We start from the raw sequence: 14,942 nt of genomic DNA, 5'->3' as shown, positions 1-14,942 counted from the left end.
TTCCTGATCAATTCTATTATTATTTGTTCTTATTCTTTCTTAGTATTGATGTTAACTGCTTGGTAATTTCCTGGATCTCCCCTTTGGCACATCTTAAAAATTAGGCTACTTATTATTACAATGATTTTCTTGACTCTGCAGCTCATTCATCATTCTCTATTTCTGCATTGTTTATGACTTGAATATCTACAAAATATAAACATATTATTTATATAAAACAAATATTTTATTGTGAGGGTAATCTCAAATATTTCTCAGCAAAGAGATTTATATTTCACTAGAATATACTTTGAACATACTAAAATAAGAAACGAAATTAGTGGATACAAATTAAGCATTAACAGCTTATATGCCTTTTTTTGGCAAATCATTTGGCTTTTGCTGAATGAAATAAATGTAAAAGTCATGTTATTAAAATTAATTACTTAGAAATTCAGAAAATACTACTTTTTATTATCTTAGAGCAACATATATTATCTCTTTAAATATTTTTATTACCAAATATTGCTTATTATTCATTACAACATAGATCTAGCCTGGTTTTTGGCCCTTAATCACAGAGGAGACATAATTCATTAATTAAACAAAATATAATGATTACTGGGTTAATCACGGGACATCAATAAGACATAGACTTTGAAGATAAGAAGTTCACATCCCAGTAAGGTGAGAGCAGTAAGAATGTATAATACTGTGTTTAAGTAATTAAGAGATTATTACAGAATACAAAGAAGGCCACAATTAACTCTGACAGCCATAAGTTGGGAAAAGTTTCCATACCAGGGGAGTAGATATTTGAGACTTACTTTGAAGGTTAGGGTATTCTAGACAGAGGTCACTGCACATGCAGATGGCACTATAAAAGTGTACCTTTTTCCATATGTGTGGATGGAAAATGCAATGGTTCTTCGTTTAATATTAGGTCTCTTCTGCAGGATTGGAATCTCTCTGTAAGCAGATACCATGCTGATTTGTTCACTGTCCTATCCACAATCTGGCACAGAGCTTGGCACATAGTAGTTAATAAATATTTGTTGAAGGAATGAATATATTGTGAAAGGCTAGGTTCAAATGTTTGGACTATATTCTGTGGGGAGTGTGAGTCACAGAGATGATGAAGCATTTGGTCCCATGATCCCATTTGTTATATAGGAAGATGAAAGGCAATTCTATTGAAAATGTAGAGTATGGATACAAGTAGACCAGACTGTTGGCAGATAGATGAGCTTTTTATTCCAGAAGAAAAATAAAGTAAACTTAAAGTGGTGGATTTGTGGATGTTGGGACAAGCTTCTAAAATGTGGTACAAAGGATTCATTGACTGGTTGGATGTGGAGGGTGAAAGAGAGGAAGAAATGAAGAGGTCTTTGGGTTAAGAGTCTGGGAGGATAGCAGTACTGAAAATTGAGAACAGGGATTTTTTTTTTTTTTTTGAGCAAATTTTATGAAAAAGGATGGGTTTAAATTTAAATGCATTTAGTTTGTTTTCTCAAAAAGACATCCAGGTATGGCAGAATTTGGGTTGGATATGTAGCTGTGGAAGTCATCAGCATGGAGATGATGCTTGAGGTTATGGAAGGAAATAAGGTTAACAAGAAGAGCGTAAGGAATAAAGAGAAAACAAAAAATGAAATGGAATCTTTGGGGGAACACAGACATAGAAAGAGGAGGAGGAGTCAACAAAGAGCTAATAAGGTATTCAAACATAAGCCTTGGGACAATACTGTCCTAAAATACTTCGGAATTTTGTATATGTTAGATTATTTAATCTTCACAACATCCCAGGGAGGACTTATCAGAGAAGTAGAAACTTTTCCAGGAAATGCATCCTGAAACCTTGGCTGGAGGGAGTTTTTTACAGTGGCAAACTTAATCTGCAAAAGACCAGGTAATATTTCAGACTATCCTGTCTCTACAGCAACTAGAGTGCAATTGGGCAACTCTGCTTCTATAGTACAGAAACAGCTATAGACAAGCAAATAGGTATGGCGGTGTTCCAAAAAAATTTGTGGACACTGAAATTTCAATGTCATATACTTTTTACATGTCATAAAATATTATTCTTTTCAGTTTTCAAACTATATAAAATTGTGGAAACTATTTTAAGATCACAGGCCATACAAAAACAAGGAGTAGGCTGTGGTGTGCTAATCCATGGATTAAAGAAAAAGAAGGATATAAAGCGTTAAATGCAAGCATTTGAATCCAAATAATATCACTTGAATGTTGCAAGTAGGAAGCAGTTGATAACCTAGGAAAAGTGGTTTCAGTAGAGTGAAGGGGCAGAAATCCCTTTGTATTAGTTTCGGGAATAATCAGGAAGGGATAGAATAAGTGTAGAGATTTTTAAAAGTTTAACGGGAGAAAAAGACAATAAATGTGATGTTCAAGGGAAATGCAATGCTTAGGAAAGTTTTCTTGTGGTGTTTGCTTGTTTCAGCATGTAGGTAATTTGGCCTTTTATTTTAATTTTCATTTTTATTTTTGTAGATACAAGAGCCACGTGAAAAAGAAGAGAAATTACAAGTGTAGGAGAGAAGAGATCATTGGCAGAACAAGATCCTGTGGAAGGTAGGAGAACACAGCTTTCTGTTTTCAGGTGGACAGATTACCTTTGGTTCTCCTTATCTTTTGATTAAGGTTGGACTAAGCCATCTTGTTCTTTCCTGTGGTCTCTATTCTGAATTGTGCTTCTAAGAAAGCTTCTAAGGTGGCTGAAAGGAATTCAGTTTCATCCTTGAAATAATTCCGTTTGACAGATAAGTCTGGTGTTACTACCAACAATTTACAGATAAAAAACATGAGGATGAAGAATTCAATGTATTCGTCGATATCTAGTTAACAGACGGTAGATTAGAAAACCAGATCCTCTAATTCTAGCTCAATTCCCTTTTTATTATATTCTGCTTTCTTTCCTATTTCTAAGTAAGTTTGCAACCTGCAATAGAGTTTAGTGGTAATATTTTAAATAAGATTTGAATTAAATATTCATCTATTTACTTGTATTTAGAGATCTTTTGATTTAAATGCTATGTTACAGTAGAGTCAAATCCTTGTAGTTCTTTATTTCTGAAGTTTGACATACATGCGTACTGATTTTTTTTTTTTTAATTAGATGGGGTTTTTGGCTTCTAAAATTGTTAAGATCTCAGGAAAATTCAATTACAACTCTTGCTACGTCACTGTATTTGGGTAATTCCTACTCATGTGCAAAGAGACCTGCTTAAATGATGTCATTTGTAGGATAATTGTCTTGTCATGGTCATCCCTTACTATCCTCTAGCTATTAGGGCAGGCGTCCCCAAACTACGGCCTGCGGGCCGCATGCAGCTCCCTGAGGCCATTTATCCGGCCCCCCCATAGCACATTATGTTGAAACATAATGGAGTGTGTTAATTTAATCCATGCTGAAGAAATTTTAATATTAATATTAACCATATTGAAAGTTGCATCTCTTTTCCCCTTTATTTTCAAAACAATTGAAGACTGTTGTAGAGACATAATCTGAAAATAATAAGGGAGTACAAGTAGTGGTGTTTCAAGACTAAATTCTACCTGCAGTTTGAATTTGACTAGGGCCTCCATCTATCCTGAGGAGTTTGGAGACAATGCTACCTGCCCAACCTGATGGAGAAGTAATTGTTTGCTTTGTGTTTTGGCCACTCTACCCACCAATGCAGCAATAACTAAACCCTTCAAAGCTGGAGTCTTTAGTGTGTGCTAACAAGAAAAGGCAAGAGTACTCCAAGGAAAGTTATTTAAAATAAAACGTAACTGAACAGACAAGCATAACTAAGGCATATAGAAACATTTTAGGCTATGAGAAAAATATGTTCAGAAAAGGAGTTTGACAGGAGAAAGAAGCCATAGTACAGCTCCAGAACACACTTCGTATAAAAATAGAAAGGAAGTTAGAATAAATTGGCAGACAAAATAATAGTACTCAACACCCCAAATTATTAAATATTTCTTACCACCTGTAAGTCACATCTCTAATATTCTTGTTTTTTTAAAGGAAACACAAAGCCAAGATATGACAGAACTTTTCTAAATTTCAAAGTATGAAAGTCAAAATGTTATATGAAGATGAAGTTATTCTGTGAATAAATCATTTCAGAGTTCTAATTAAGACCCTAGCTTAATTTCCATTTAATTTCAGTTGGCTTTTTCCCTTCTGCCCTAGACTCACTTTCTCTCCACAGATATCCCTGGGGATATTAGTCTCTCATCACTAACTTGACCCCTTACCCTTACATCCCAGAGTCCAAAGTCATTCAGAAGCCAATTATATACGTGTATTTTTGGCACACTGATGTTACTTTAGTTGTTATTCAATGATTTTTCGTACTATAATTCTTTGCTTCTGAGATCAAGCTATTATATTTTCTATGCTGTTTCTTCTTCTTGAAAACAAATGTGTGGCACATGTGTTTCTGGAACAAATTGTCTTCCTCAATGGAGATAAACCTAAGATGTTCTTTCCAAAGAGGTTACAGAAACAAAATGTTTTGGACTTCTAATTTATTGTATCTGGTGAGTGCTATAATTAAAGATTAGAAACCACAGGAAGTTATTTCTAAGCATAAAGTTCCCTGGAAAGAGATTATCTATTTAATTACCAAGAAGGCTCCTTATTCTAAAATTCAAACTTTTAAAATAACAGGAACTCAGGTAATAATTTTAAAAATATTTTCATTATAAAATATGACACAGATATAGAAGAGTACACAAAATAAATGTACATTGTACTGAATAATTATAAAGCAAACATCCATGTAAAGACATCCAAGCAAGAAAAAAAAATCAACATTGCCAAAATCTCAGAAGCCCCCTGTATATCAGTTTCCTGTCAAATTCCCCTCCATTCCCCTTAGAGGTTACCATTATGCTGACTTGTATAGTAATCATTTCCTTGTTTTTCTATATAGTTTTTTGCATATGAATATAATCCAAACAAGTCTTTAAACTTTATATAGAGGGAGGCATACTGTTAATGTATTTGCTTCCATGCTACTTCTTTTGCTCAATGCAATGTTGGTAATGATTGTTCAAGTTGCTGTGTATAGATTTAGGCTGTTCATTTTTATTATGATAGGGTATTTTATTGAATAAGCATACCTACCTCATGTATTTATTCCATTGTGGAGAAGCATTTGGGTTGGAAGGCAGCTATGCTCACCACTATACAGCCAATATTGCAAGACATTTGGGTTGACATTTTCGATATTACAAATGTTATTGGAACAAATATCCTTCTATATGTATCCACTTTATACATATTTTTAAGTGATATTAGGAGCATAGGCTTTAAATTGACCAACTTGTAGTAGCTCTGTAGCAGTCACTCTTTTAGGGAATAAATGCTCTTTCTTTCCATTCTGTTGCCACTCAATAAACTCCAAAAAAACACTCTATTTACATTCACAATTCCTCTCTTAAATTTAAAGGTTGCTTAGGTACACTGGCATGCTGATTAACCACCCCAACACCTCCCAAATCTATCATCTCTCCTTCCCTGTTCTGCTTGATTTATTCCTTGGGAGGTTAATGCCTAGTGAGGGAATCATCTGGTTGCCCTCTGGTTGAGTTTGGCCAATGGGAGATTGGGTTTGGCTTCTAGTTCTGGTGCACTTGGCTAATAGGATGCACAGGGAGGAAATCTGACAGGATAGCACTTGGAGTATTTTTCAATGACTTCCTCCCTATTTTTGTTCTGAGGCTCTGACAGTAATTCCATTACTTCATGACTCTAGTTCATTCTGGGAGGCACATTCTTCATGGATTCAGTTTGTGCTGGATTCCAGGACCACTATTTTTTTCCCTTCAATTCCAACAGTGGCAATGGCTTTCCACTATTGCTAGTCTCTAAGCACTTACTGTCACTTATTTCTTTCCCTTTTAAAGTCTTCTTTAATTCATTTGGAATAAATTATTTTTCTTGTTGGGGAAAGAAGAGTCAGGACCCTGACTGATACCTGGTTTTTGAATTTTGTTTAAATAGAAGTTGCCAATTTTTTTTCAAGTACAATGACTATTCAGATTGTCTGAATGGTTGTCAGATTTGAATTTAGGTTTAAGTAAAAAAGCATTGCTAAAAATGAAGACATCCATCCAAATATAAAAAGAGATATAAAAGACTGATCACTGTAATGGAATTTTAGGTGATGTGTATAAAAGTGAATTGAAGTATGCATTATATGAACTAATCTAGGATTATAAAATAGAGTCCACATTCCTTGTATGCAAGCTGGTGATTAGTCAAATTATTCATGGTTTTCTAAGTCTCTAATGTTACAGATTTTTTAGTTTACTTACCTCTATAAATATGTTTAAAGGGCTCTTCTTCAAGGCCAATGAAACTTCCCCTGCATTTTATCTGACTTTCTCTTGTTACGGTTTCTGCAGAGAGTACACCACACTAATATGTGTGATAGCAAGGCCAAATATAGAATCTAAATATCTGAAATAGCCAGGAATTTCAGCATTTCAATTGGCCACAGCATTTCAATTGGCCCTTATTTTCAAACTTTTAAGCTTGGAGGAGAAAAATACACAAAACCTATCAGAATTCCTGCTCTGCTGAGCTCAGAACAATGTGTAATTCTAACTTAGCTTTTATAATTCTAACTTAGCTTTTATAAGCATTGTTGTTGATGACCCTAAGCTTGGTGTGAACTCGTAAATCCACAATGAGGAAACACCTATTTTTGGTAACCTGTTTTTGTCTTGAGTATTTGGATTTTCTCATATTACAGCCCAGGTAGCTAAAGAGTAATTAACAAAGAGTTTTAGTTTAATCTGAAAATAATATAAGAAACAGTCTCTCCCTGGGACCATTTATATTAGTTCTAAATGTACATAAGTATCAAATATTTAAGCATGAGCATAAACAACCTGAAGTTCACCTATGCAGGGAAGAAAAACAAAAACTAAAGATGTGTATATTGAATTGACCCCAGAGATACTACTTACTCTTGGGTAGATATAGGTATTGAATATTTTGTCAAAATATCTATTTGGCTTTCTTTGAAAATGTAAACCTTAATATATATCTAGAATAATATAACAAATCTTGGTCTTGGCATGTTATTTCTAAGGCAAAGGACATTATGATCTTCACATTTCTCAGAGGAATGCCTGGCATATAGTAGATACTCAATTAAAAACTAAGTATTGTTGAGTAAGCCAAATGTCATTCATTCATTGAAGAGATCCATTATGATTCTGCATAACAGCCAAGTATTTATTATCACATAAACTCCATTTGATATTCTAACAATTCTGTTGCTTTTGGTTTTAGTGTTTTGCGCAGTTTGAAACAGATTGTAAAGATGGACTCCTATGGAATGTGCTGTGTTTGGTGTTAATTCCCAATTAAGTTGCATATATTGCTTAATAGTCTCTGAAATTGTATGAAACTAATGTACAGTTAATTTTACAACTGTTCTAACACAAAACATAAGGCTTTTAAATAAAGAAAACAGATTTAAATATAATTTGTATCAACACATTGCAGTAACATTTTTACCTATGAAAATTAAAAAGAATGTAATGGATTTGAATGCATAACACAGTGCAAATAGTGCAAATAGATGCTCAGCATAATTGACATTGTAGTATCTTTTTACATTTTCAAAAATAATTTTTTATCTTTTCTAGTTCTACATTTTTAAATATGAAATTTCTTATGATTTGACATAAGTTTATTGTGTGTGTACATACACATATACACATACTTATATACATATTTAGTTTTGTACAAATAATTTTTTAAAAGTTACATAGTTGCTGACTCTGGCATCTTTGCTACCACCCTGCCTTCTGAGCCTTGGTTATATTTTAATTGAATGTGTTCGGTACTTGGAAAAATACAAGTTGGAAACCAGTTAACATCATGGAAAAAAACAGTGCTAAGATGTGACACCAAAGACAAAATGGAGTATAAGTATGGTTGGCAATATAAGGAGCAGGTTTAGCAGTAGCCAATATACATTTCCAGATAAATTTATTCATGTTCTTGGGGGTACTTTTGAGCTGTGTAACAAGAAAGTGCACATACAAAAACATTTTCCACAGAATCTGCCACATGGAAAGAACGCAATGCATCATTAGCAACATGCATCTCCCTTTCTTGGGGATGGGGCAAACGCCCTTCATCTGTGTGATAGTTTGTAATTCATGAATACATTATTCAAAGCTTCTCTGTTGTGTAAAATTTGTATAGTTTGCTCTGTCTGCCACAGACTCAGTGAAGCACGTGATTAGTGTCCTAGACTGTGGAGCTGTAACTTGGAGGTCCTTCTTACTGTACACCTGAGGAAACTGACTACCAGAGCAGTTAAATGAGTCACTCAGATTCACCTGTTACTAACAAAGTCAGTCAAGTCACTTTACTCCCCATCCTGTGCTCCCTTACTCAGCTCATCATCAGATGAGGAACTAAGCTGACAAAGAATCATGATAAATCAGAAAATAAACACTGTTCTTATAATATAGATTATAAGTTCCAAACTCATATTCATATGCATTATTATGTACACAAAAATGAGCTGAATGTAACAAATACAATCTGGATATCTTAAAGGAAACTGTGATTTGACAAAAAACAGAACAATTTTTGTTGCTGCCGTACATTTCACAGGTTGATATTTTAATGTTTTATAGAAATCAAAGTCTATAGAAAAAAGAATACAGATTAGGAGAAAACTGGAGTTCTTGTTCTGTATTTATCACATCTTAGCTGTTTGACCTTGGCAAGATTATTTAAGTTCTCTGAGTCTTATCACTTGGGTTTGGAAATAGATATATTTGTTTCTTGATTTAGTATGAAGATCACATGATAGTGCTTTATAAACTGTAAAGCATTATACATTGCAAAGTGTTATTACATACTAGAGCACAGTAGTTAAGAACAATTCTTGACTTATCCTGTCTGTGTTGTAACATCGTTTCTGCCTCTTCTTGGCAAGTTACTTTTTAGGCCTCAATTTTCTCATCTATAAAATGGATAAATTAACAGCACTTACCTCAGAGTTTTAAATTTATTTAAATTAGCTAATTTATATTAGCTATATTTTATATATATTTTATATTCCACTATATTTTTTATTGCTATATTATTTATTTATTTGAGATTTGGAGGATGGGAAGAAGCAGTCACCATATTGTTTTTACGTGCAGAAGGCCAGTGCAGGTGCCATTGACTAATTAGCATTTTGTCAGGTGCTGGTGTGAGACAGCAGCCAGGTCAGCAGCTCTCCACCTTCCTATGAATCCTCTTTTAGCTTCCTCTACTCCTTAGCCAGGTGTTCAGGTGTGTGTTTAGTTCCAGAATGAAGAGGACCAGCTTTTTTTTTTTTTTTTTTTTTCCTGGCAATGTGCTCACATCACTCAAGTCAGAAGTAGTAAGAGCCTGATTGAGTACCAGTCTGTCCTTGCCGGTTTCAGTTTGAGCATGTGGGTTACAGCTTATCCTTTCTCTTCCACATTTTATGCTCTGACTCTTCTTAAGCTTTTGCCATGTAGATGTTAAACTCCAACATCAGATATGAAGATAACAGCTTTCCAGAAAAATTTATACCAAGCCCTGCAATTACATAAGGTCAAATTATGTAATAAATTATATATGTCTCCTAGTGCTTCTGGGGCTTCTTACTGAACCTTGATACAGTATTTGGTACCAAGAGCGAGGTATTCTTTGGAAGAATTAACGTTCTAAATAAGGGGCAGAGAAATGGTTTGATGGTAGTGGGAGTGAGATGTGGCATAAATAACTTAGCAAAAATGTTGAGAATGAGAGATTAGTTTGGGTGGGTACCAAAGCTTATTGAAAAGGGCAATATTAAAGCTGTTTCTGAACTGTTTGTACCTAGATATGTAAGATTAGGGGAGTATAGCATTCCAAAAGAGAACATACTAGTAAAAACACATAATAGTTTCTACTTTTTTCTCTTATGTTTTTACTATATACCTAGTCATGCAAACCTGTAGAAGTTATCTTTGATTCTTTCTCCTCCCTTATTCTTCATGTGTCAATTGTCTATTGTTGTGTGACAAACTATCCCAATAAACATTTGTTCCTCATTAGTTTATGTATCAGTTGGGAGGTACTTCTGATTGTGGCTGAGGGCATTCATACATCTGTCAGCTTTGGGTCAGCTGATCTTAGCTGGGCTCTCTTATATATTTGTAGATTGGTTTGCTGTAAGTTGATTTGGGATAGCTTCAGATGGGAAAAGCAGGCTCTGTTGTGTGTTCTCTTGCATCTTCCAGCAGGCTAGTGTGGACTTATTCTCATGGAGGTGCCAGGGTTCCAGGAGAGGAAAAGGAAATATTCCAGAGCTTTTCAAATGTCTGCTTATGCCAAGGCTTCTAAAACCCTACTGGCCAAAGGAAGTTGCATGATTTGTATCGGGGGGAAAAAACAGTAAAATTATAGGTCAAAAGAAGTGGGTATAGGAAGACCAATAATTGGAGCCGTCAGTGCAACCAGTTGCTATGTTACATATCCAATAAATCATTAAACCCAATTGATTATACCTTTTCAAACTCTTTTGAGTCAATTTCTTTCTTTTTGTTTCCCCTGTCAGTATCTTAGTTTTATTCCATTCTTATCTTTTGACTAGGCTATCACACTAGCTCCTGTACAGGATGGAATTAGGTCCCTACCAAATTCATACTCACCTAGGAGCTCAGAATGTAGCCTTATTTTGGAAATAGGACCTTCTCTAGATGTAATCAAGTTAATTTATACAAGATTAGGGTGCACCCTAATCCAACGGCTGATGTCTTTATAAGAGAGAAATTTGAACACAGACATAGGTCAGAGAATGCCAAATAAAGACAGAGATACATGGGAAGAATGTCATATGAGGTGGAGGCAGAGATTGGAATCACACATCTGCAAACCAAGGGAAGCCAAAGATTGTTGGCAACCACTGCAAGCTAAGAAGAGGCAAAAAGGATCTTCTCCGAGAGCATTTATAGAGAACATAGCACTGATAATTGACTTTGGGCTTCTACTATCCAGAATGGCGAGATAAATTCCTGTTGCTTTAAGCCACCTAGTTTGTGGTAATGTGTTATGGCAGCCCTAGGAAATGAATACAGCTCTGAAGCTACCTTCGTCCCCTCAAATTTCATTCCCAGAGTGGATGAAGATCCATTCTCTGCATTACTCCAAGTGGAGCTTTCTACAACATAGATATTTTTTCATGGGACTTTTGTTCTCTATTTCCTGAGAGACTTCAGGGTTAACTCTCATGTCCTCAGCAGAGAATAGCAAGATCATCATAATTTAGTCCTCTGTGAACTTCTCAGCTACAGCTCTCTCCACTTTCATAAAAATGTCCTAAGGCCCAGCCATATCTATAATTATTAACAATTTATCACATGCTCTCACCCCCTAATCAGTTTTAAGACCCAGCTCAGAAATCCCTTGTCGATTTTCTTTGATTGCTTAAGATTGGCCAGGATCTTTATATCCTTCTTGTAGAACATTTCATATTGTACTTCAAATATCTAGTTATTTTTCTGTTTCCCACATAAGACACTAGGCTTTTTGGCAATTAATATTCCTTGGACATATTATGAGTTCAGTAAGTAATTTTTGTTTGAAGGTACATAAATAGATGGATAGGATTACATGAGAAATGAAGCACAGCTTGGCTTGGCTAAGGAATTAGAAAGTCTTTCTTGGAAATGATCTTTCTAAATTGTCCCTCTTTTTTTTTTGCTGTAAGATAAATTAGTATATAAATCCCCCAATTTTTCTATAAATCTCTAAGAAACTTCAATTTATTCTTGTTTCTTAATGAAATTCTTTTTCTCCTTTTGAAACTTTTAAAAATGTTGGCATAAAAGTTTTCTAACAGAGTTATACAGTGTTTGTTTGTTTTATAATGCTTGGGAGTTAGTCAAGCAATGGGCAAACATTTTCTCTCAGTAGAACATAAGCTTCATGATAGCAGGGATTTTACATCCATCTGACACAAAATGATAATGTACACTCAATAACTACTTGCGAAATGATATCTTTGCTTGTGAGACTTTTTTGCTATCTTAATGGGATTGACCTGTCAATTTTTTTGAAACAGAAATTGGATTCTGCTTGTAATATTTTAGGGTTCTTAAAAATCACCTAGACTACTTTTTAAATGTTTAATAGCTTTTCATGGGCTTTTAAGACATTACCATGTTTTGACTGCTTTTACTAAGTAACGATAAACACCAGCCTGCCGTTGGTAGAAATGAACTCACTTTCTTTTCTCTGATAATGTATTTTAAATAATAATAACAGTACATTATTTTAGCATGTAGAATCTGTCTTTCAATAATTTTTCTTTCATTCCTCAAGTGTGGGCATATGCATGAGTGTATGCATGTGTAGCTACATATGTGTGGGGGTGGGTAGGGAAGGAGAGACTAGTAAAGCATAGCATCTGGATGTGGCAATAATTATTTTATAGTTACTCCAAATTTTTTCCTAAGTCATCCTGTCACCTTGCTTTGCTGTGTTTAAATTCAGTATTTAATCATGTATGCCTGTTGGCACTTAAAATTTAATGACAAAAACAATTGCAAAAGTCCTTTACAGAAATAAGACCATTAATATGGCCATCAGTGAAATATGGAGCTTCTTGGTTTTTTTAAAATTACTTAACATATTTTTGTATTTTTGATATGTTATGCTTGAAACGATTTAATGCCATTTATTCTCTCTGTGTACTTGCGCTATATATTTGGAAATTGGATAAGCTGTGTTTTCTTCTAAGTAGGCTATCAGTGTAAATAAGTTAACAGTAAAATTAACCCACCTACAATGCTAGTAATTTCCTTAATTTATTCATAACATGCATAAGGTCTTTGAGTTTATGTGTAAAGTGTCAGAGACTTGAATGATGGCTAATTCTCCAGTAAACAAATCATTCCTGATTCTGCAGTGATAAAGCCCTGCCATAGCCAATTTATTTTAAATAGAAACAAATTCAGAAATAAAGCCATTTATTACAAATTTCTCTCTTGTTGGTTTCTTAGGATTCTCTCCTGCAGGGCCATCACTTCAGGCATGTAAATCATGTGTCATTTCAAAAGGAAAAGAGTGGCTGAAGATTCCCAAATTCTTTGTTTTGCTTCTTCCATCCATCCACCCACCCATCCATCCATCCATCTTGCCTGCTATCTGTCTGTACATATTTAATAGGTACCTGCTATATACTAGGTACTGTACTAGATGTTTTACTACCTTTATCTCATTTAGTCTTTACCAAAAACTTATTACCTACCCATTTTACAGACAAGAAAGTTGAGGTTCGGTGTGGTCAAATAATTTGTCTAAGGTCCTGGTCTTTAAGTAGTTGATCTGGGATAAAATTATGCTTGGCTCCAGATACTACACATGATTGCCTCTTTTGGTAATTTTCCTCTGGAATGGAAGGGGTCAAGGAGGGGGAAAGAAAAGGAAGTCAGCAGGTAGTTTCCCTGGATCAATTTGGCTTAAATATATATGAGTTAGAAATTCAGAATTAGAGGGCATGGGGAAAGAGGCGCTCGTAGTTTACTTTATGTCTCTGCAGGAATTGGAAAAAGTTCCTCCTCTGAGCCAGAGCATACCGCTTAGTGAGTACAGAATGCATACTTGATGCAAGCCCCCTCTCAATCCCTTGCCAGGTGCCATTTGGTAGGGTGCAGTCCCTATTTTCATTTGGGGTGGGCTTGAATGGACGCATCTGTCATGGAGGCTTCGCAGGGGTGAGTATAGAGAAACAGTGAGGAAGACTTCCCGTGCAGCTGACTTCCACCCAATCCTTGCACTTCGCGGCTTCATTTGTAAAAGGTTATGAATGCATGGTTAAAAACCTGTGAATTTTCTGCATATTGAGAGCAAGGGAAGTACATCGTTCAGAATCCTTAGCCAGACTTGCAGTCTGCCTATGAACTATCATTCCTGTCTGATATCCCAGCATGACTTCTTCTCTATACCATATTTTCAAGTGTCCCATGGTGTTTTACATCAAATAGGGCTAAGAAAATTCTAACACATAATAAACAGGAAAAATAACCTAAAATTAGTAAAGTTCAACTTTTAGCAGATTAAAAATTAAGGCATAAGATTAACGTCTCATGTTAAGTATTAGAATTAAATAGCAAAAACAAAGTTCATTTTTTGTTCCATAGATGTTATGGAGAGAGAATGTTCAAAAGCCTTGAGAATACTGGAAAGTGATTATTGAAGAGCTGAAATATTGAGGGTAATCTTGAGAGGGAGTGATGAAATGAGGAGGGATTGGCAGCTCAGAGTGAAATGGAGGGGTGTGGCACTGGAGGATCCAGAAAGTTCAAGAACAGAAAAAGAAGTAATTGCAGCCGAAAGCTGTCAGGAGGGAAGACTATGGTGCCAGTGTGGGATACTCAAATTTAATTTTTGTAAGTGCATATTTAGAGTCCAGGGGTGGCTGAAAGTGAACTGACATATGGATCCCTGACAATGAGAAGACCAAGGAAGGTCAGGGTGTTGGACAGTTTGTGTGGATGTTGGTGTTCCCCAGGCTGATATCAGATCTTGGTGGTAGAAAGGAAATGCAATGAGAAGGTGCTACTGTTTTTCAAGAGAAATGGCAATGTGGAGGATATTGCCAACAGGGTAAAAACCTCAAAGAGGCAGATGCTACACAAGTTAGAGACGGATGCAGAGGTCTTGAAGTGGCACTGTGAAGTGATCCGACACGATCTCCCTGGGAAGACAGGGAACAAAGTTTACCATGAGAAAAATCTGGTTTCCACATGAGAACATGAGAAATATTCAGTCAAGATGCTGAGGACACAGGAAAATTTATTTAATGTGGATTCCACAGAGGTTCCAGAGGCGACAGCAGAGAGATCTGAGAGGAAGAGTGAATGGGGGGATGTAGATGAGGAGGTTTCAGTCCAGAACAGCATGGGGA

General features: G+C 35.3%; 1 long non-coding RNA gene across 1 annotated transcript in view; it reads left to right on the top strand.

Annotated features, from left to right (window-relative positions):
* The window catches only part of LOC141585585 (uncharacterized), a 371,751-nt gene that overhangs the window by 143,424 nt on the left and 213,385 nt on the right, over positions 1-14,942 (top strand). Inside the window, exon 2 of the long non-coding RNA XR_012519120.1 lies at positions 2,491-2,571. This is a non-coding gene — a long non-coding RNA (uncharacterized LOC141585585). The remainder of the gene's footprint in view (positions 1-2,490; positions 2,572-14,942) is intronic.

Source organism: Saimiri boliviensis, chromosome 9 (assembly GCF_048565385.1).
Source record: "Saimiri boliviensis isolate mSaiBol1 chromosome 9, mSaiBol1.pri, whole genome shotgun sequence".
In the NCBI taxonomy this organism is placed as follows: domain Eukaryota; kingdom Metazoa; phylum Chordata; class Mammalia; order Primates; family Cebidae; genus Saimiri; species Saimiri boliviensis.
This window is presented reverse-complemented; position numbering and strand designations above follow the sequence as displayed.